The 22568-nt window shown below is 49.6% G+C and overlaps 1 protein-coding gene across 3 annotated transcripts in view; it reads right to left on the bottom strand.

Moving 5' to 3' along the window:
* The window catches only part of GDPD4 (glycerophosphodiester phosphodiesterase domain containing 4), a 151091-nt gene that overhangs the window by 107739 nt on the left and 20784 nt on the right, over positions 1–22568 (bottom strand). The gene's annotated exons all lie outside the window — the stretch shown is intronic.

The raw sequence follows: 22568 nt of genomic DNA, 5'->3' as shown, positions 1-22568 counted from the left end.
GAAATGTTCCTGGCATCGATGGGAGTAAACATCATGGTATTAGGTGGAGGAATAGTACCCCATCGTTGGTATCAGTGGGAGGACTAGTGCCCCGCTTCCCAATGTTGGTATCATTGGGAGGAATAGTGCCCTATTGTTGGTATCACTGGGAGGAATAATGCCCCATTGTTGGTATTATTGGGAGGGATAGTGTCCCATAGTTGGTACCATTGGAAGGAATAGTGCCCCATGGTTTCTATCAATGGGTGGAATAGTGTCTCATTGTTGGTATTATTAGGAGGAATAGTGTACCAGTGTTGGTATTATTAGGAGCAATAGTCTCCCATTGTTGGTATCATCAGGAGGAATAGTGTTCAATTGTTGGTATCATTTGGAGGAATATCGTCCCATTGTTGGTATCATTGGGAAAAATAGTGCCCCATTGTTGCTATCATTGGGAGGAAAAGTGTGCCATGGTTGGTATCATTGGGAAGAATAGTCAGTCCCCCATTGTTGGTATCATTCAGAGGAATAGTGATCCATTGTTGGTATCATTGGGAGGAATAGTGTCCCATTGTTGGTTAACTTGGGAGGAATAGTGCCTCGTTGTTAATGTCATTTGGCAGAATAATGTCTCGTCTAATGTCTAGTGGCCAGCAAAGGGCCGCATCCGGCCCCCAGGCTGCAGTTTGGAGACCACTGTTCTAGATACATAGAGTGGCAAAATTGGCTGGTAAGGTGACTCCCTCCTGACCATTACATTAGGATCTGTAAAGGATGGAATTGATGGGCACAATTGATGGACACAAGTCTTTTCTTCCAGCCATGAGGGCACATCTGATGCTGCTTAGTGACTGAGATAAACCAACCCTAGTTCCTAGTAAAGGGACGTAGATATATATGGTCCTATGTACAGTATGTTGCTTTGACTTTACTGAAAAACTTGATAAAACAATACAACATCCAAGCTTAAGTAGCCAGGCATTTCCCAGATCTCATGCTTATGAGTTATGCACAGACATCAATAGGCAAGGTTTCAGCCAACAGTGCCAATTGGCCTCCCTTTACTAATGGTTAAGGACAAATACGCAGTGAGCCAAAGAGCCTGTGTCAATGGGCTTTTGTTCATATCAGAATTGCTTCTCCCCCATACAAGTCAACTGGAAGGCAAACGCAGCTTTAAGCAGGTTGATGCAGCATAGAAGGAGGTCCAAGGCAGGTCAGAAGGTAGTCAACTGCAGGTCAAATACATTATGAACTAAGAAGGGTCTCCAAACTGATTTGAAATGTATTCTAAATGCACCAAGAAAGCTGCATTTACCCATCGGCACAAGCCGAAATGTTCATATTTCGGGACCCACCAACAGAAGCTGGAGGATGTTCAGATCATGTCTCCATTATTGACCATGTTTCATGCTTGTCTCCTCCATGGACAACTTAGCAGTTCTAAACCAGATGAAGGATCGCCAAGTCCATCTCTTACAAGCCCATTGTTGTATGTCACAGTTGTTCTATCTGAACAGTTATGCCCTGTACACACGACGGGGATTCATGGCGGCAAAGGGTCCGCCGGAAATCCAGAAGGGAAAACCGAGAACCTGCACTCTACTTTTTCCCCGGTACACATGTTCAGTTTTCCCGTCTGGAAAACTCAGATGAGAGCTTTTCCTCGGGAATCCCGACTGTGTGTATGCTCCATCTGACCTTTTCCAAACAGGAAAACGGCCAAAAATTGACTTTTGCCAACAGGAAAATTGCCAAAAATTAACTTTTTCCCCACAGGAAAACGGCAAAAAATTTACTTTTGCCAACAGGAAAATTGCCAAAAATTAACTTTTTCCCCACAGGAAAACGGCTAAAAATTGACTTTTTCCCAACAGGAAAATGGCCAAAAATGTCCGTTTTCTACTGGGAAAAAGTCTGCCATGAATTTCGACGAGAAAAAAGAGAGCAGTTTTCACATCAGAACTGTGATGGAGCATACACACGGCATACACACGGCCAGAATGTCCGACCAAAAGCTCTCCTCACAGTTTTCCCACCGGAAAACCCGGTCGTGTGTATGAGGCATTAGATTCCAAAAATGGTTGCAGGTTCATGGATTCGTACACTCACCAGCACACTGTCCTCTCTCCTGGGGAGGGCCCTGCTCACCCTTGTCTCTGGTGTGTTTTAGAAAAAAAACTTGCTGAGGGCTATCTTTACTCCCTGAAGTGAATGCCATTCCTTTGTTTCCAGGCAGACCTGTTCCAAATGCCTTACAAACCTGTAGAACAAGAGCTCTGGCCCTTCAGTCACATAACACACATCACGCCATTCTTTGCACTCACACATGTACTGTATATCCCCTTTCTCAGAACACCCAGATTTTCTAAAACACTGGGCTCTGTACAGTAAGGTGACCAGATTTTTTAAATGAAATCCGGGGACATGTTTTTTTTTTTACTAGTAATGGCAGCAATCAGCGACTCTCTGCCCATCGCCGCTGCCGCCGGCCTCACAGCCTGTCAAGTCTTACTCTCCAGGCCCCGGCTACTACTGGGTGGGGAGCGGAGGAAGATCACTCCACCAGGGAAGGCAAGGAGATAAGCAGGCAGGCGGCTGGCCGGGATTTGAGCCAAGGCAGAACATGCGAGCGGAGCTGAATGGGGCGTCTGCCTATTATTTTGTCTTGGAGTCTGCCAATTACTATTGCATCTGTCTAAGGGTATGCTGGCCCTAACCCTCTCTCCACCAGTTCTGTTTAAGAGACAATTAGGTAGATTCAGGTAGAATGGTGCAAAGTTACGGCGGCGTAGCTTAGTGTGTTTAGGCTACGCCGCCGTAAGTTAACTAGGCAAGTACATGATTCACAATGTACTTGCCTGCTATGTTACGGCGGCGTAGCCTAAAGCGGGCGGGCGTAAGGGCGCTGAATTCAAATGTGTGTAAGGGGGGCGTATTTTATGTTAATAAGGCTTGACCTTACGTTTTTTTTTTACTGCGCATGCGCCGGGCGCCTACATTTCCCAGTGTGCATTGCGGCTAAGTACGACGCACGGGCCTATTGATTTCGACGTGGACGTAAATCACTATTCGCGGACGACTTACGCAAACGACGTAAAAATTTGGAATCTCGAAGCTGGTACGACGGCCATACTTTAACATTGCTATTCCATCTAATAGATGGAATAACTTTAGGCCTGATAATGCCTTACGGAAACGGCGTAAATGTACTGCGGCGGCCGGGCGTACGTTCGTGAATCGGCGTATCTACTAATTTACATATTCTATGCCGACCGCAATGGAAGCGCCACCTAGCGGCCATCCGAAATATTGCAACCTAAGATAGGACGGCGCAAGCCGTCCTATCTTAGATATGTTTAAGTGTATCTCTGTTTGAGCATACGCTTAAACATAGGTCGGCATAGATTCTGAGTTAGGTCAGCTTATCTACTGATAAGCCGGCCTAACTCTTACTGAATCTACCTAAATAAATCTACTTTTTTGCATTCCAAAAAGTGACTGGCGCCCATGTTTCCAACTTGCAATGCACCCACCATGCCTAATAGCCCACACTACCAGGAAGGATGTCAGCTCTCCCTGACTCTGGAGGTCACCATTAGGCCTTTGGAGGTCGGGATGCCGCTACAGCTTCAAAGGGGGTCCCAGCATAGGGCCAGATTCAGGTACAATTGCGGCAGCGCAACGTAACCCGTTTACGTTACACCGCCGCAAGTTTTCAGTGTTAGTGCCTGATCCACAAAGCACTTACCTGTAAACTTGCGGCGGTGTATCGTAAACATGTCCGGCGCAAGCCCGCCCAATTCAAATGGGGCGTGTACCATTTAAATTAGGCGCGCTCCCGCGCCGGACGTTCTGCGCATGCTCCGTTCGCAATTTTCCTTTGCGCGAAATTACGGCGGCGCGACGTGTTTGTGAATCGCGACGTGCGTAACGTACTTACGCCGAAAAAAAAAAATTCTAAATCGATGCGGGAACGACGGCCATACTTTAACATGGCTGGTGTAAAGTTAAGCAATGAAAAAGATTGCTTAACTTTGCGACGGGAAACTAAGACTTGCGCCGATGTAACGAACGCGAAAACCGTTGTGGATCGCTGTAACTGCTAATTTGCATACCCGACGCTGGAAAACGACGCAAACTCCACCCAGCGGCGGCCGAGGTACTGCATCCTAAGATCTGACGGTGTAAGACCTGTCGGATCTAAGGGCTATCTATGCGTAACTGATTCTATGAATCACTCGCATAGATACTCTGAGAGATACGACGACGTTTCAGAGAAAAGGGAAGCGAAAATTGCAGCCTTCTGCATGTGAAAATGCAAGTTGCCTGGCTGTATTGATGTTGGAGGTATACTGGCTTCTAATACGAATGCTAATAAGGAGTTGTTATTCCTGTAAGGTTGCAGTTAGATTTGAGCTTCTCTTTTTTTCTCTCCATATATTAGGCTTACAAATACATGATCAGACCAGCATGCTTCTCCCTTTTACAGTATATGGGGAATGTTTGTTTTTGCATGTAAATGACAGCGACCGGAAAAAATGTATTAGGCAGTACGTCACACGGTGACAAGCTAATCAGGCAAATTGGATGAAGGGAGCCCGGTACCGGCATAAACCAGACCGGCATATTAGCAGTCCAGTAAGTTGCTGGCTGAGACAGGAATTCCTGAGCTGATTAAATTGGTAACGTCATTGAGGGAAAGTGTTATAAACCCAATCACTTGGGTCAGGTATTATTTAAACGGCCACTAAACATGAATTAAAAGTATTTTTTCTTTTTTTGGAGATGTAAACCCTTACTGATTGATATTTAGTTTTCTAAAACACTGTGGCCCGGATTCACAGAGAGCAGTTGCACATTGCGCCGCCGTAGCGCAAATAAGATACGCTACGCCGACTCAGCGCAGAGAGGCAAGTATGGAATTCACAAAGCCATTGCTCCCAAAACTGCGCTGGGTTTCTCAGGCGTAGGTGGAAGTGGGCGTGAGCCATGCAAATGAGGCGTGACCCCATGCAAATGATGGGCTGAGTGTCAGAAAGATACTTATAACGAACGGAGCATGCGCCGTCCCGTGGACGCATCCCCGTGCGCATGCTCAGAATCACGTCGGAATAACTACCTAAGATACGTCGGATCACTGCCTACGGCGTGAACGTAACCTACGCCCAGCCAGACACACGTCCAACGTAAACTACGTAAAATACGCCGGCTTGTGTTCCCTGGTGCAGCCCATAGCATGGATGCTGCCGAGTTACACCTCCTTTATGGGGCATAACTTTACGACGGACGTATAATTTACGCGCACTTGCGTTGGGGCGCACGTACGTTCGTGAATCGCCGTATCTCCCTCATTTGCATATTTGAATAGAAAATCAATGGGAGCGCCGCATGAGTCCAGCGTAAATATGCGCCCACTCTACGCCGGCATAGGCAAGTTACGTCGGTGGAATGAAGCCTGTTTTTAGGCGTATCTTAGTTTGTGAGTCCGGCGCACAGATACGACGGCGCATATTTTCACTTATGCGGCGTATCTGGAGATACGTCGCCGCAAGTGCTTTGTGAATCTGGGCCTGTGTGTTGTCACCCTATATAGGAAGTGCTAACAAAACAAACCTTTATATCCTGCCATTTAAAAAGGAAGTAAACCCCGATGGGTTTTACGTCCTCTTTATTTCCCTGCAAAGGTAAAGCATAGTGGGCTACAATTCATCGCATACTAGCCCATTATGTGTCACTTACCGGAAACCGAAGCCTGCAAAGTTACCGCTGTCCCCACTAGCAGCGAGTGCCCATCTTCACCCCTCTTCCTTCCAGGGCCGCGAACTCCGGCTCTGTGACTGGCTGGAGTCGCGTGACGTCACTCCCGTGCATGTGCGCGGGAGCCGCCAGTCACAGCATGACCCCCCTTTAGAAATGACACGCTTAGCGTTTCTAAAGTGCGCCTGCGCCGTTGTCTACGTAGACGTCAGTGCACAGCTCTGATGTAAACATCTCCTAAACCGTGGAGGTTTAGGAGATATTTCCAGCACCTACATGTAAGCCTTAATCTACCGTGTTTCCCCGAAAATAAGCCCTACCCCGAATATAAGACCTAGCGTGATTATTGGGGAGGGCTGCAATATAAGCCCTACCCCAAAAATAAGCCCTAGTAAAGTAAATGAAAAAACTGTGGTCTGTTTTGTAGGATGATCGTACTGGTATGGAGTGCAGTGTCTCCCCTTGTGACTGTACCATATTATAAAATACTTTATTAGCAGCCGCTGCTGACCCGCCGGAGGTTTTCTTCTTTTCTCCTCACTGACTTCTGCAGCCCCTCCCTCTTCAGGGCACGGAGCGGGCTGACGTCACCGGGGATCTCGTGTCTTCCCCCTACTCTTCTCCTCCCAGCTGACGTCTGTGGCCCCTCCCTCTTCAGTGCACGGAGCGGGCTGATGTCACCGGGTATCTCGTGTCGTCCCCCTACTCTTCTCCTCCCAGCTGACGTCTGTGGCCCCTCCCTCTTCAGTGCACGGAGCAGGCTGACGTCACCGGGATCTCGTGTCTTCCCCCTACTCTTCTCCTCCCAGCTGATGTCTGTGGCCCCTCCCTCTTCAGTGCACGGAGCGGGCTGACGTCACCGGGGATCTTGTGTCTTCCCCCTACTCTTCTCCTCCCAGCTGACGTCTGTGGCCCCTCCCTCTTCAGTGCACGGAGCGGGCTGACATCACCGGGGATCTCGTGTCTTCCCCCTACTCTTCTCCTCCCAGCTGACGTCTGTGGCCCCTCCCTCTTCAGTGCACGGAGCGGGCTGACGTCACCGGGGATCTCGTGTCTTCCCCCTACTCTTCTCCTCCCAGCTGACGTCTGTGGCCCCTCCCTCTTCAGTGCACGGAGCGGGCTGACATCACCGGGGATCTCGTGTCTTCCCCCTACTCTTCTCCTCCCAGCTGACGTCTGTGGCCCCTCCCTCTTCAGTGCACGGAGCGGGCTGACATCACCGGGGATCTCGTGTCTTCCCCCTACTCTTCTCCTCCCAGCTGACATCTGTGGCCCCTCCCTCTTCAGTGCACGGAGCCGGCTGACATCACCGGGGATCTCGTGTCTTCCCCCTACTCTTCTCCTCCCAGCTGACGTCTGTGGCCCCTCCCTCTTCAGTGCACGGAGCGGGCTGATGTCACCGGGTATCTCGTGTCGTCCCCCTACTCTTCTCCTCCCAGCTGACGTCTGTGGCCCCTCCCTCTTCAGTGCACGGAGCAGGCTGACGTCACCGGAATCTCGTGTCTTCCCCCTACTCTTCTCCTCCCAGCTGATGTCTGTGGCCCCTCCCTCTTCAGTGCACGGAGCGGGCTGACGTCACCGGGGATCTTGTGTCTTCCCCCTACTCTTCTCCTCCCAGCTGACGTCTGTGGCCCCTCCCTCTTCAGTGCACGGAGCGGGCTGACATCACCGGGGATCTCGTGTCTTCCCCCTACTCTTCTCCTCCCAGCTGACGTCTGTGGCCCCTCCCTCTTCAGTGCACGGAGCGGGCTGACGTCACCGGGGATCTTGTGTCTTCCCCCTACTCTTCTCCTCCCAGCTGACGTCTGTGGCCCCTCCCTCTTCAGTGCACGGAGCAGGCTGACATCACCGGGGATCTCGTGTCTTCCCCCTACTCTTCTCCTCCCAGCTGACGTCTGTGGCCCCTCCCTCTTCAGTGCACGGAGCGGGCTGACATCACCGGGGATCTCGTGTCTTCCCCCTACTCTTCTCCTCCCAGCTGACATCTGTGGCCCCTCCCTCTTCAGTGCACGGAGCCGGCTGACATCACCGGGGATCTCGTGTCTTCCCCCTACTCTTCTCCTCCCAGCTGACGTCTGTGGCCCCTCCCTCTTCAGTGCACGGAGCGGGCTGACGTCACCGGGGATCTTGTGTCTTCCCCCTACTCTTCTCCTCCCAGCTGACGTCTGTGGCCCCTCCCTCTTCAGTGCACGGAGCGGGCTGACATCACCGGGGATCTCGTGTCTTCCCCCTACTCTTCTCCTCCCAGCTGACGTCTGTGGCCCCTCCCTCTTCAGTGCACGGAGCGGGCTGACATCACCGGGGATCTCGTGTCTTCCCCCTACTCTTCTCCTCCCAGCTGACGTCTGTGGCCCCTCCCTCTTCAGTGCACGGAGCCGGCTGACATCACCGGGGATCTCGTGTCTTCCCCCTACTCTTCTCCTCCCAGCTGACGTCTGTAGCCCCTCCCTCTTCAGTGCACGGAGCGGGCTGACGTCACCAGGGATCTCAGCACGGAGAAGAGCAGATCAAGTGTGCGACCAGGGGAGCTGTAAAAAAAGGTATTCTCCATGAGACTATGGGAGACACACTGCACCTTATACCAGTGTGATCCTGTTTTATAAAAGGATTTCAGCCAAGATGTTATTAAAATGATGTTGAAAATGTACTCCTGACCTGACATGGGGAGATGGGGAGGGAGAGAACATAGGGGGACACAGAAAAAAAAATAATTTTATTGTTTTATTTCAGGATTTTTAGAACATACTGTAGAGAGGGGCATGGGCGTCCCCTGAAATTTTTTCAGGGGGGGGGGGGCGCTTCGGCAGTGGCAATACATAGTCACATTTAACCCTAGCTGGGGTTTAAACCCCCCCCCAGCAGCCAAATAGGATGGATGGTGTCAGTAGAGCAGTGGGCGGTGTTAGAAGAGCAGTGGACGGTGTCATTTTTTTTTCAAATTTATTTCTTTTTACGTTTTTTTACCAGTCTTGCTGGGGGGCTTTGGTGAAATATCAGGGGACTAAACAGACCCCTGATAGCTCACTTTTGAAAAATAAAAAGGGACTGAGTGTGAATTCTCCAGTTCCTTTCTCTGAGGCATAATAAACATATTAAATTGGAACAAATATACTTTCTGTGTATCAAACTTTTCCTGATTCCCTCAATCTCTGTGACTGGTCCCCTGCAGCTTCTGTGAAAGTTGTGACCGGCTGTGGTGGCACTCCATCATCCTCATTGTACCATACAGGGTTAATGTTCCTGTATGTTATGCAATGATGCTGAGGCTTTGGGTTGAGGAGGAGAGCAGTGTGGCTGGCTGGAACATGGAAACATAGAAGTAAAAGTGGTAATTTCCCCCCAGCAGTGCAAGGGTGGAATTTTCCCTTTCCTGGAGGTGGGCTGTATTCTGTATGTGTCTTTATACTTATGGCAATGTCAGGAATATACTGGGACTTTTCAGGTTCTACATAGGAAGCATTCCACATTATTAAAAATAATCATTTTTGTTAAGATATGGTGTGTGTGGAATGCATCCACGTGGAGCCTGAAAAGTGCAGTCCACTCTGGTTTCCAGGGGGGGGGGGCAATAGACCCCCCTTGCCATATGGAGCGGACGCCCATGGAGAGGGGTAAATGACACAGCACAAGCATTTTGCTTTAAAGGAACAGGATTTTTTTTATGGTTACAACTACTTTAAGATTGTCATTGTAAATACTAGGGTTGTCCCGATACCACTTTTTTAGGACTGAGTACAAGTACCGATACTTTTTCTTAAGTACTCGCCGATACCGAATACCGATATTTTTTTTTAAATGTCCCCCACAAATGCAGCCATGTCCCCCCACAAATGCAGCCATGTCTCCCCCCCATATCCAGCCATGTCTCCCCCCATATCCAGCCATGTCCCCCCATATGCAGCCATGTCCCCCCCATATCCAGCCATGTCCCCCCCATGCAGCCATGTCCCCCCATATGCAGCCATGTCTCCCCCATATCCAGCCATGTCCCCCCACAGATGCAGCCATGTCTCCCCCCCATATGCAGCCATGTCCCCCCATATGCAGCCATGTCCCCCCCCCATATCCAGCCATGTCCCCCCATATCCAGCCATGTCCCCCCATATCCAGCCATGTCCCCCCATATGCAGCCATGTCTCCCCCCATATCCAGCCATGTCCCCCATATGCAGCCATGTCCCCCCCATGCAGCCATGTCCCCCCATATGCAGCCATGTCTCCCCCCCATATCCAGCCATGTCCCCCATATGCAGCCATGTCTCCCCCCATATCCAGCCATGTCCCCCCATATGCAGCCATGTCTCCCCCCCATATCCAGCCATGCCCCCCCCATATCCAGCCATGTCTCCCCCCATATCCAGCCATGTCCCCCATATGCAGCCATGTCTCCCCCTATATCCAGCCATGTCCCCCATATGCAGCCATGTCTCCCCCCATATCCAGCTATGTCCCCCTCTATGCAGCCATGTCTCCCCCCCCCATATCCAGCCATGTCCCCCCATATGCAGCCATGTCTCCCCCCATATCCAGCCATGTCCCCCCCAATGCAGCCATGTCTCCCCCCATATCCAGCCATGTCCCCCCCTATGCAGCCATGTCCCCCATATGCAGCCATGTCCCCCCATATCCAGCCATGTCCCCCTTACCTGCATCATGCCGACTGGTTAATACGCACGGGGAACATTACAGCTTTCATTTGAATAGCTGTAATGATTCGCGCCGCGCTGCGTATAGACACTCCCCCTTGCTCGGGATTGGACAGTTCACCCGAGCAAGGGGGAGTGTCTATATGCGGCGCGGCACGAATCATTACAGCTATTCAAATGAAAGCTGTAATGTTCCCCGCTCGTATTAACCAGTCGGGATGGCGGCGGGATGCGGCGTAACAGCGGCGGCGGGGGGGGTATTCTATTTCTGTATCTGGGGTATTTTTCGGGAGTACGAGTACTCCCGCAAATACTCGGAATCGGTCCCGATACCGATACTAGTATCGGTATCGGGACAACCCTAGTAAATACCGTAAATAAATAAGCCCTACCCCGAAAATAAGTCCTAGTGTGTTTTTTGTAGACAAAATTAATATAAGACCCGGTCTTATTTCCGGGGAAACACGGTAGGCTTACCTGTAGGTAAAAGTGGTTGTACAGGTGGTACAAAGACTTTAACCATTCAAGGCAACCCTATGCTCCTCCCATCTATCATGCATAAAGCCTTTGACCAATGATGCACTCGTGGACTCATCAGGGCCGTCTTTAATGTTGATTGGACCCTGGGCAAAAAAAAATCTTGGGCCCCCCCCCATACAATTTTGCTCTCCACCTGCTCTGAGACATACAATAAATATCAGCTAGACTTAAAATCAGTTTACTGTATCAGATCAGGCAGTGATTGCGATTGGTTGCCAGAGGTAACAGCATATCATTACCACTTACTGACTGGTTGCTAGAAGTTACAGCACACATTACGGCTAGAGGTTACAACGCATGATTTCTTCTTGTTGATTGGTTGCTAAAGATTACTGTACAGTAATACTGCTCACTGATTGGTTGCTAGAGGTAACAGCACATCATCTATTCACTGCAGAGGGGCATGATATACATATGAATGCCGCCTTTATTTACATATGAATGCCGCCATCCTCAGCTATTTACGTATGAATGCTCCCGTTATTTACATATGAATTGGGGTTATTTACATGTAAACACAGGGTCTGCAGGTGAGTCATCTGTACACAACAATAGGGCAGCATTAGTAGCAGCACTTCACACTGAGATATCAGAACAGAGCACATGACTAAAACTTCAAGGGACAAGGGGCCAGATTCACAAAGCAGATGCGCCGACTTAACTCGAGATGCGTGGCGTAATTGAAATTTGCGCCGCGCGTATTTTTGCGCCTGATCCTCAAAACGAGATACGCCTGAAATTCCGTTTTTTCCGTCCTACCTAAAATAATTACACCGGCGCTTCTTCGCACGCAAAATACGCTAGACACGCCGCTGTTTTGATAGGCAAAGATGCAAATGAGGGAGATAAGGCGATCCACAAAATTAAGTGTGTGCGGCGTAGATTACGCCCTGTGCTCTTCTGTTAGTTTCCCGGCGGGAAGTTACACTTTATAAAAGGTGCCCTAATTTTACACCAGCCGTGTAAAGGTCAGCTACAGCAACACCATTAAGGAAGAGCTGAGCACACACACTTGCCGGACTACAATCTGTCTGCCAACATGCCAGGGCCATCCATGATCATAACTGCACTAATGACTTTAGAGGCGCTAAGAAGGAGGAGGGAACAGAGGAGGAGGAGGGCACAGGAGAGGGTATACCGCAGACGCCTAGATGTGTTTAGCATGGCTGCTTCTGAGGTGTATCGCAACTTCAGATTCAACCGTGAAGCCACCCTGGAATTAACCACAATCCTGCAGGATGACATCACCAGCCCAACACAACGCTCACATGCAGTGCAGCCACTGATCAAGGTAATGGCAACACTGCATTTCCTTGCCACTGGCTCTTTTCAGCGCACAAGTGGAGGTGTGGCTGGGATGTCACAATCCTCCATTAGCAGATGTGTGCACCAGGTTGTCCCTGCAATCCTGAGACGCATGGCCAATCAATTCATCAAACCCTCCCAGGAGGTCCAGCGAATGGACACAATGACGTATTTTTTCCAAATTGCAGGATTCCCACACACCATCGGGGCCATTGATTGCACACATGTGGCACTACAGCCCCCCCCATGAGACAGAGCACATGTACCGCAATAGGAAGCACTGGCATTCAATCAATGTACAGGTGATAGTGGATGCCCAATGCCTCATATGGCACGTCTGTGCCAAATTCCCAGGATCCAGCCATGACAGCTACATATTCCGTCACAGCAACATCTCCAGAGAATTGGAACAGAACGTGTATGGGGACAGCTGGCTGGTTGGTGAGTGACATGGGTGTCAGGTATGACTGTCCCTCCCCATGATGCAGACATCACGAGGGGCACATGCATGACTAACATCCTCCTGTCTTTTCCCTTCCAGGTGACTCTGCATATGCACTGGGACCCCATCTTATGACTCCATACCGGAACCCCCAGACCCCAGGAGAAGAAAACTACAATGCTGCACAAGCACGTACCCGTGGAGTTGTGGAGCGCACATTTGGCCTCCTGAAGTCACGTTTCCGATGCCTGGATAAGTCTGGGGGACCCTTTTGTATTCCCCAAACTTCGTGTGCCAGATCATCGGGGCATGTTGCATTCTGCACAACTTCGCCGTGAGAAAGGGCCTGCAGATTGACATACGTGATGATCTGACCCCTGAACCAGACAATCCCCCCCTAACCCAGGGTACCCCCTCTTCTGAGGGAACAGCAGCCAGGAGACGCCTCGCAGAAGGCATCTTTGCACAGTAAACATGTCACAATGAGAATGCATGAATGCACACCCACTGTGGTCCCTAGCACAGACACATCACATGCACATCTAATTGGATTAGATCCAAGTACCCCCCCAATGGTACTTGGGAGCAGTAACGCCCCGCCACGGCTCCAATTATGTCACTGTGCATTCATACACCATTCATGGACCTGGGATCACTTCTCCCTGGTCCTGGGGATCCCTACTCCACCAAAACTGAGGGTGACACCCTTATTTAATCAGGAATGCCACCCCCACATTCACACATCATTCACACACATTAAACAAATCATAAGTACAGTATAATAAAAAAAAAAAAATCAAAAATACCCTGCAAAATTAACGGCGGCGGCGTAAGCTACGCCTGGGCCGCCCACGGGCACGGCCACGGCCAACCAGAGGAGCCTCCTGGGGGGGGGTGTGAGCAGGGGAAGGAGGATCATCCTGGGGGGGGTGTGAGCAGGGGAAGGAGGATCATCCTGGGGGGGGGGTGTGAGCACGGGAAGGAAGATCATCCTGAGGGGGTGGGTGAGCACGGGAAGGAGGAGCCTCCCCTGGTGACTGTCCTCCTGCTGGCCTGCCCTCCAAGGCCACTGCTATCCTGGTCAGACAGATTGTGAGGGCAGCCGCATTGGCCTGGCCAGCCCGGGTATTGTCCGGGACAGCCTGGGTCAGGGCACTCACCTCCTGGGCCATGCCTGTTGTGGCGGTCTGCAGGTCACAAAGGCATGTGATGACCGCCAAGGAGTTTGTGGCCACATCAGTGAGTGACTCCTTAATTGTACCCAGGCTGGCCTCCATCTGGCTCAGAATCTCTTTGATCTGAGCCAGATTGCGGGTCTGCCGGGCATTGTCCCTCTGCAGACTGCCCGGCAGATGCTCGGCCACCCCCCTGGCCTCATGGGTCGCCATCCTGCCTGCAGCCGTGTCTTGTGGCCTGGGAGGAGGGAAGAGAGAGACCCTTGTGGGTTGAGGCCTGTTGGGGGAGGAGTGGGAGGGGCTACCCCTGATGGTGGCCTGACTGCTGCCAGCCTCAGGGGTAGCCTCACGGGTCAACAAATCCGATGCCAAAAGGACTTGCCTGGCAATCTCCATATCTTCATCCTCCACCCCCTGATCCTCCTCCCCTCAACCTCCTCATGAGGGGAGGTGTGGCCACTCCCCTCCCCTGGGGACTCCTGCCATTCTTGGGACTCCTCAGCAGCCTCTTGTCCAGGGGATGGTGCAGCCTGGCCTGATGGCCCAGCAACCTCCTGGCCTGATGGCCCAGCAACCTCCTGGCCTGATGGCCCAGCAACCTCCTGGCCTGATGGCCCAGCAATCTCCTGGCCATCTGTGGAGGACACAAAACATTCACAGGTTGGAGGATCCACACACTTGGCACATCTTCCCTTCCCCCACCCACACATGCTAATCACCAGATAGAAAAAGCCAAAACTTACCTGTCCTCACAGGAGAATCTGATTGATAGCCAGGCAGGCCCACCACCTGCTGTGGGTGGAAACACCGGGCCACTGCCCATTCCTCCTCACTCAGCCTGATGGGGCAGGGTGCGCCTCCTCCAGTGCCCCTGGCATGGGCATTGATCTTGGCCATCTTGTCACGGACCAGGCTCTTAAGATCGTTGATCTTCTTTTGTATGCCAGCGGGGGTCCTCGTCTCCCCCCCCCGCCGCATTGATCTGATCCGTAATTTTCTGGATCATCTCCTTCCTCCTGGCCGGGGGGGTGTTCCGGCTCTCAGGGCCATGTAAATAACGCCCATATTGGGCGATGCCCCTAGCAAGAATCTGCTTCTCGATGCTGGAAAAATTGAGCTTCCTGCGCTTTGGTGCCATAATACACACCACTCAGCACCAACAAAAAACAAACACAACAAACAAACAAAAATACTCACACAACAAACAAACAAAAATACTCACACAACAAACACAAAAATCAAACCACACAAGCAGACACCTACTACAAATTCAAAAACAAACTCCGAAAAAACTCAGAAAAAAAACAATCAGCAAAAAACAAACACGGGAAAAAACAAACAGAAAATACAATCAGAAAAAACACACAACTACTACACTCTACTACTCCTCCAAATCTTTTAACTAACACGAAACTCACCAACACACACCAACAGACGACAGAGCAGAAGCAACTTGCTCTAGGAAAGGGGAACACAGGGATGTACTTTTGCAAGGGAAGTGTGTTTGTCTGGGGCTTTTTATACACAGGGCGATTCTCAAACTAAGTACACTTGGCCTTTTTCCTATCTCACTGATTGCGCCAAGCCAAGTTCTGCACATGCCCAGTGAGGTGCTGATTCGTGCGCGCATGCGCAGTACGGACGGCCCTTCATTTGCATGGGGTCACGGCTCATTACAATGGAGCACGCCCACTTCCTTCCCACTTGCAATAACCCCGCCTTACGCCTCGGGATTTAAGTTACACTTGCGCAATTTGGGCCGCAAATGCGCTGTGGATACGGCACTTACGACAAAAAATTAAGGCGCCGTAACTTAAATGACATACGATTTGAGTAACTTAATTTGTGCCGCTGGTTGTGAATCTGGCCCAAGGTAATTTAAAATGGGATAGTTGGCAAGTATGAGGCAGCTGCTTTGGGCCCCACAACAATGACAATGACTTTAGCCCTGCCATAAAGACGGCCCTGAAAAGATGGAGAAAAGATATGTTATCACCAGAAATAAATATGGAGGACTGCTGATACACTAGGATGCATTCCTGTAAACTAAGATAGATAACAGGGGAGACATAGGAATGGCTTAAATTCTTTCAAATGGTTTTTGTTGTTTGTGGTGTAAAATCAGACATATTTGCATGTACATGGTTTAACTCTATAATTCTGAGTTTGTTCGGAAATGCAATTGAGTTATACTGTATGACGATATGCACTGTAACATGATGCTGTACAGCACTGTTGAAAATTACAATAAAATGTACCCTTTAAAAAATGTTTCCAGTTAGATTTGAAGCCCTTCACTTATAACTGAAACATCATATTGGGGATGTCTGGGTTTTTCAAGAATTAATGTCGTCTATAGTCAAAACATTTTATTTAGGTTTGCATAGCGTAGAGAAGGTCTAAAATGACTGCAAGGTTTCGTTTTTTTGCTGTCTGTGTCCCATTGGAGAACTTTTCATTTACTGCCTGTTTTGGAGACACAAGAAGTGAGAGCAATCTGTGTAGGATTTTCATTCACTTTCCTTTTTTTTTAACCTTTAAGACTGTGGTGCGCAAAAACTAAACCTCAAAAAAAAAACCCGTGCATGTGAACACAGAAAGTGATCCACTTAGGGTGTGTCATATAGTCCCCTCCTGAAGAGGAAGAACCCCTCCTTGACCCCCTGAGGTGCAATACTCCTTAGGCCCACCTTGCCAAAATGCCCAGTTGGTCCTTCTCCTCATGGTAAGCCAAAGCCGACCAATGAGTACTAGGTGAGGGGGTTCTCCTGAAGAGAGACATCCCAAGGCAAGGGAGGAAGGAACCTCATGACTCCACATCCTCCCCTAGACTTCAGGGCAGGTCTAAGGATCCACACTCTACCATCCTTAGCGAAAAGGAAACACATATACAGTAGGTGCGGGTGACACACAGAGAGTACAAATAAATAAGTAAAAACAAAAAAGTGCCAGTGCATTGCCTAGGCCTTGTGGCCTGGCAACAAAAACTGTCCTGGTCTCAGCCAAAGGCCTAGTCCATGAGGCGTTGAGCAGAAAAAGCATAGGTGTCATAGACTAGTGCGGTTTCACACAGTAGGGTACCCAACCCATAGTGTTACTTTGTCACCCATGGGATGCATGACATCTCGGGCCCTCTGCCTTCCCAGCCCCTGGCCAGACCAGGTAGCATTGCTCCAATCAGAAAGCACTGGGCCCCTTGGAATCCTACACCAGAGAATTACTCCCGGTCCCAACCTAACCCATTGGACGCTTTGGTTTCTGTTCCCATTGGTAGATCCCTCAGGGCCCTCATCATACAAGCAGGGGTACTATACAGCCAGCTATCCCAGCTGTAAGGCTAGAATGACAGTGAAGCACCCCTACTGGACACTGATAAGGACAGATACTACATTTGATCCAAGTCGGCCATTCATGGATCGAAATTCATCCAGTTCAGCAGGGACTGGAAGAAATTAAATCCACTTATGGGGGCACTATGGTTGTACAGAAGTCGATTTACAGATCTACTTTTGTACGACTGCACTCTCAGATTTTCACTGCTTAATCAGCGCCTGTAGGCTATAGCCTGCAACCAGGGCCGTTTGAAGGAATTTGGGGGCCCCAAGCAAAATGGGGGCCCCCCCAAGAACCCCCCCCCCGCACGCAAAGCCTACGTTAGCGCTACACTAATTTTTTACACCCATGTTTTTACACCCCCCCCCCCCCTATGTTTTTCTATTCTCACCTCCCCTTCTTCCCTGTAGGCTGCTGCTGTAGCGTGGTCGAGCTCCTCTTCCTCCTGTCAGTCCGGTTTTCTATCATTATGGGTCTCCAGTCTCCTATCAGATAGTGCCCGGGCACTGCGCGGTACAGGAGATTCAGTTTCCTGTGTTCCCTGGCCGGACTGAAAGGAAGTGAGCACTCAGTGTGCACTTCCTGTCAGTCTGGCCGGGAACAGGAAACAAAATCTCCTGTACCACGCGCGGTACACGGCCGGACTAACAGGACTCCAGGAGGAAGGAAGAGGAGCTCTGCCACGTTACAGCCTGGCAAGGGGAAGTTGGGGGCCCCAGGCCAGCTCAGGGCCCCAAGCAATTGTTTGTTTTGCCTGTCCTGTAGCGACGGGCCTGCCTGCAACACTGATCTGTGTGGAATCTATCAGTGAAGCGATCTATCTTAGCAACAATGGTCACCAGCAATGAGGCAATAGCCATGGGACCCCTTGTGGCTGCTATGGGGCCTGGAGTAGGAGGGGGGCCCATTAGGAAAGCTGTTAGAAATACAGTTCTACAATTTCCAGGGCCTAGTCACAGATATCCCCCTGTTGTGCAGTAAAAAGCATTTGCTTATCTGTCTTATTAGTATTAGATTTATTGCCCTCTAAACATCTGCTACAGACTGAAATAAACCCAGCATGCCTTCAAAAACACCGGAAATTCTCCTCTGCTATAACACTGAAGGATAACAAAAAATCGTTTAAAGAAGATTTAATCAGGGTTATAGAGTAAATGTATGCAAGGGTTTTATTAATTTTGTCATAATATTAAATAAAATAATAAAAAAATAGATAAAAAAATATATATACACACACACAATATTACCAAAAGGACACCTGCCTTTACACGCACTTGAACTTTATCGGCATCCCAGTGTAAGCATTGAACTTCATTTTTTTTCAGCACTTCGTTGTGTTTTACGTCACTGCGTTCTGACACAATGTTTTTTTTAACCAATGGTGTGTAGGCGTGACGGACCATCAGTCAGCTTCATCGGTTAACCGATGAAAACGGTCCATCAGACCATTCTCTAAGGCCTCGTACAGACGAGAGGATATCCGCTGAAAACGGTCCGGCGGACCGTTTTCAGCGGACATGTCCGCCCGGAGATTTCTGTCTGATGGTTGTACACACCATCAGACAGAAATCCGCGCGTAAACAATACGCGGGGACGTGGCCGCGCCGTCGCGGCGACGTGGGCGGCCCTGGAAGTTCAAAGCTTCCACGCATGCGTCGAATCAGTACGACGCATGCGAGGGATGGCGGCCGATCGGACGTGTCCGGTGAGTCTGTACAGACGACCGAACACGTCCGACGGACAGGTTTCCAGCGGACAGATTTCTTAGCATGCTTAGCATAGAAATTTTTGTCTGCTGGAAACTGGACAATTGTCCGGTCGGGCCTACACACGACAAAACATGTCTGCTGAAACTGCTCCGTCGGACCAGTTTCAGCGGACAGATCCGGTCGTGTGTACGGGGCCTGAGTCTTCCCCAAAAAAAAGAAATGTTTTCGCTAGAGCAGTGGTCTCCAAACTGTGGACGGCTTACTTTTCTCAGGCCCTTGGGGCATTAATTCATCCACAATTCCTCCCAATGACACCAATGATGGGGCACAATTCCTCCCACTGACCCAAAACGACGGGGCACAATTCCTCCCACTGACAACAATGATGGTGGACAATTCCTCCAACTGACACCAATGATGGGGCACAATTCTTCCCATTGACACCAATGATGGTGGACAATTCCTTCCATTGACACCAACGATGGTGGACAATTCCTCCCACTGACACCAATGATGGGGCACAATTCTTCCCATTGACACCAATGATGGTGGACAATTCCTTCCACTGACACCAACGATGGTGGACAATTCCTCCCACTGACACTAACGATGGGGCACAATTCCTCCCACTGACACCAACGATGGGGCACAATTCCTCCCAGTGACACCAACGATGGTGGACAATTCCTGCCACTGACACCAACGATGGGGCACAATTCCTCCCACTGACACCAACGATGGGGCACAATTCTTCCCACTGACACCAACGATGGGGCACAATTCCTCCCACTGACACCAACGATGGGGCACAATTCCTCCCACTGATGCCAGGACCTTTTCTACTCCCAATGGCAACCGTCTGGCCCCCCTAAATCTGAAGGACAGTAAACTGCCCCCTGGTTAGAACGTTTGGAGACCCCTGGGCTAGAGTATACTTTAGTAACATTTGTGCTTTATGAACAAATGTCGTTTTTCAACTTAAGTCAGCAAATATGAGAGAAATACACATTTTTATTCTTTCTCCGAGGGCCCATCAAAGAACATTTTTTAAAATGGCTTTAACTGTTTGTATCTATCAGACAGATTGTGCCAGTAATCTCACTCTGCCAAGTGCAGTAAATTCTCCTCTGAATTGGGTTCGGCACTCAGCAATCAATACTAATTATATAAAGTGGGTTATTCATTTCAGGCAGTGCCCAAGGCATGATGTGTTTTATTTAGCAATTTTCCACTTAAAGGGGAACTCCGTGTGGTATCAAGCAAAAAGAAAGGACCGCCGTGACCGCATAGCTTTATATTTGTTATTAAAGCGACATAGTCTATGTAGCCTAATTTAGAGTAATTATTGTCTTTAAAAGTTTGGATAGAGTATGGGGGAATTTAAAACACATTTTTATTTCAGTCTGTAGCCCCACTGAGGGGGATTTTCCTTCACTTCCTATCCCTGTGACACATACACAAAAAAAAAAAATGTGGAGGGGGTGTTACTTTTAGTGTTATTTTATTAACCACCTAAGACCCGGACCTTTAGGCAGGTAAAGGACCTGGCCAGTTTTTGCGATTCGGCACTGCGTCGCTTTAACTGACAATTGCGCGGTCGTGCGACGTGGCTCCCAAGCAAAATTGGCGTCCTTTTTTATAGAGCTTTCTTTTGGTGGTATTTGATCACCTCTGCGGTTTTTATTTTTTGCGCTATAAACAAAAATAGAGCAACAATTTTGAAAAAAATGCAATATTTTTTACTTTTTGCTATAATAAATATCCCTCAAAAAAATATAAGTTTAGGCCGATACGTATTCTTCTAACTATTTTTGGTAAAAAAAATCTCAATAAGTGTTTATCATTTGGTTTGCGCCAAATTTATAGCGTTTACAAAAAAGGCGATAGTTTTATTGCATTGTTATTCATTTTTTTTTTTTTACTACTAATGGCGGCGATCAGCGATTTTTTTCGTGACTGCGACATTATGGCGGACACTTCGGACAATTTTGACACATTTTTGGGACCAATGTCATTTTCACAGCAAAAAATGCATTAGAAATGCATTGTTTACTGTGAAAATGACAATTGCAGTTTGGGAGTTAACCACAAGGGGGAGCTGAAGGAGTTATGTATGACCTCATTTGTGTTTCTAACTGTAGAGGGGTGTGGCTGTAGGTGTGACGTCATCGATTGTGTCCCCCTATAAAAGGGAACACACGATCGATGACAGCGCTACAGTGAAGAACGGGGAAGCTGTGTTTACATACAGCTCTCCCCGTTCTTCAGCTCCGGGGACCGATCGCGGGACTCCAGCGGCGATCGGGTACGCGGTCACCCTACGGCTCGGCTTAAAGAGCCACGTACATGTACGTGCCCAGCCGTGCCATTCTGCCAACGTATATCGGCGTGAAGGGGTCCTTAAAGGGGAGTTCCGGCCTTTTTTAAGTTTATTAAAAGTCAGCAGCTACAAAAAGTGTAGCTGCTGGCTTTTAATAAATAGACACTTACCTGCTCCACGGCTCCAGCGACGCGCCGGCCGGGGCTCCGCTCCTCTCCCCCCCTCGCCGGCGTCTTTATTCCTAGTATGGGCACCCGGCAGTGACAGCTTTCGGCTTCACGGCCGGGCACCCACTGCGCATGTGCGAGCGGCACTGCGCATGTGCGAGCGGCGCCGTCCGATTGGACAGGCGCTCGCCTACAGGGAGGGGCTGCAATAAGGCGATTAAGCTAATCGCCTTACCAGCCCCTCGGCGGAAGGAGGAAGTGGGACAGGAAGTCCCCTTCTCCTGAAGCCGCCACTCCCCCCCCCAAAAAAAATTACATGCCAAATGTGGCATGTAAGGGGGGAGGAGTGGGTTAAGCGGAAGTTCCATTTTTAGGTGGAACTCCGCTTTAAGTGGTTAAATATAAACTGCTAAATACCTTTTATCATCCGCAGTCTTGTGACTTCTATCAGTGTCTGCCTAAAGTTTGTAGGAGGAGTTTTCATTCTTCTCATTCTACTACGGTATGACTGTCCTATGAGGCTGCAGGACCCCTGACCCTCTGTCTGGACAGTGCTGATTGGCCCTGTGCTGATCACATGCACCCTCCCAAAAAAAACTCTCTAGCAATACACACCAAACTGAGTATGTGCAGAATGTCCCTAAAGCTCTGTACTATCAGGAGACGGATTGGGGACTGTGGAAGAAGGGGCAGATCAGCCTTTTTACACAATGCAGAGGATTAACCCCTTGGATTCCACAGTGAGTATAACAAGCATGATTTGCTGCATATACAGACTGATTTTACTGTTGTGGGTTTAGCAACACTTAACCACTTAACGACCGCCGCATGTATATATACGTCCACAGAATGGCACGTACAGGCAGATGGGCGTATATATACGTCCCGGCCTTTCCGCGGGTCGGGACCCCCCCCCCCCAGCTGCATGCGGTGGTCAGAAATCGTCTGGGAGCGATCCGGGATGAGGGGGCGGCTATTCGTTTCTAGCCGCCCCCTCGCGATCGCTCCCCGGAGCTGAAGAACGGGGAGAGCCGTATGTAAACACGCCTTCCCCGTGCTTCACTTGTGGCGGCTGCATCGATCGTGTCATCCCTTTTATAGGGAGACACAATCGATGATGTCAGACCTACAGCCACACCCCCCTACAGTTGTAAACACACACTAGGTGAAACATAACTCCTTCAGCGCCC

Source organism: Rana temporaria, chromosome 2, assembly GCF_905171775.1.
Source record: "Rana temporaria chromosome 2, aRanTem1.1, whole genome shotgun sequence".
Classification (NCBI taxonomy): domain Eukaryota; kingdom Metazoa; phylum Chordata; class Amphibia; order Anura; family Ranidae; genus Rana; species Rana temporaria.
Note: the sequence above shows the minus strand (reverse complement) of the source record. Positions and strands in the feature narration are given on the sequence as shown.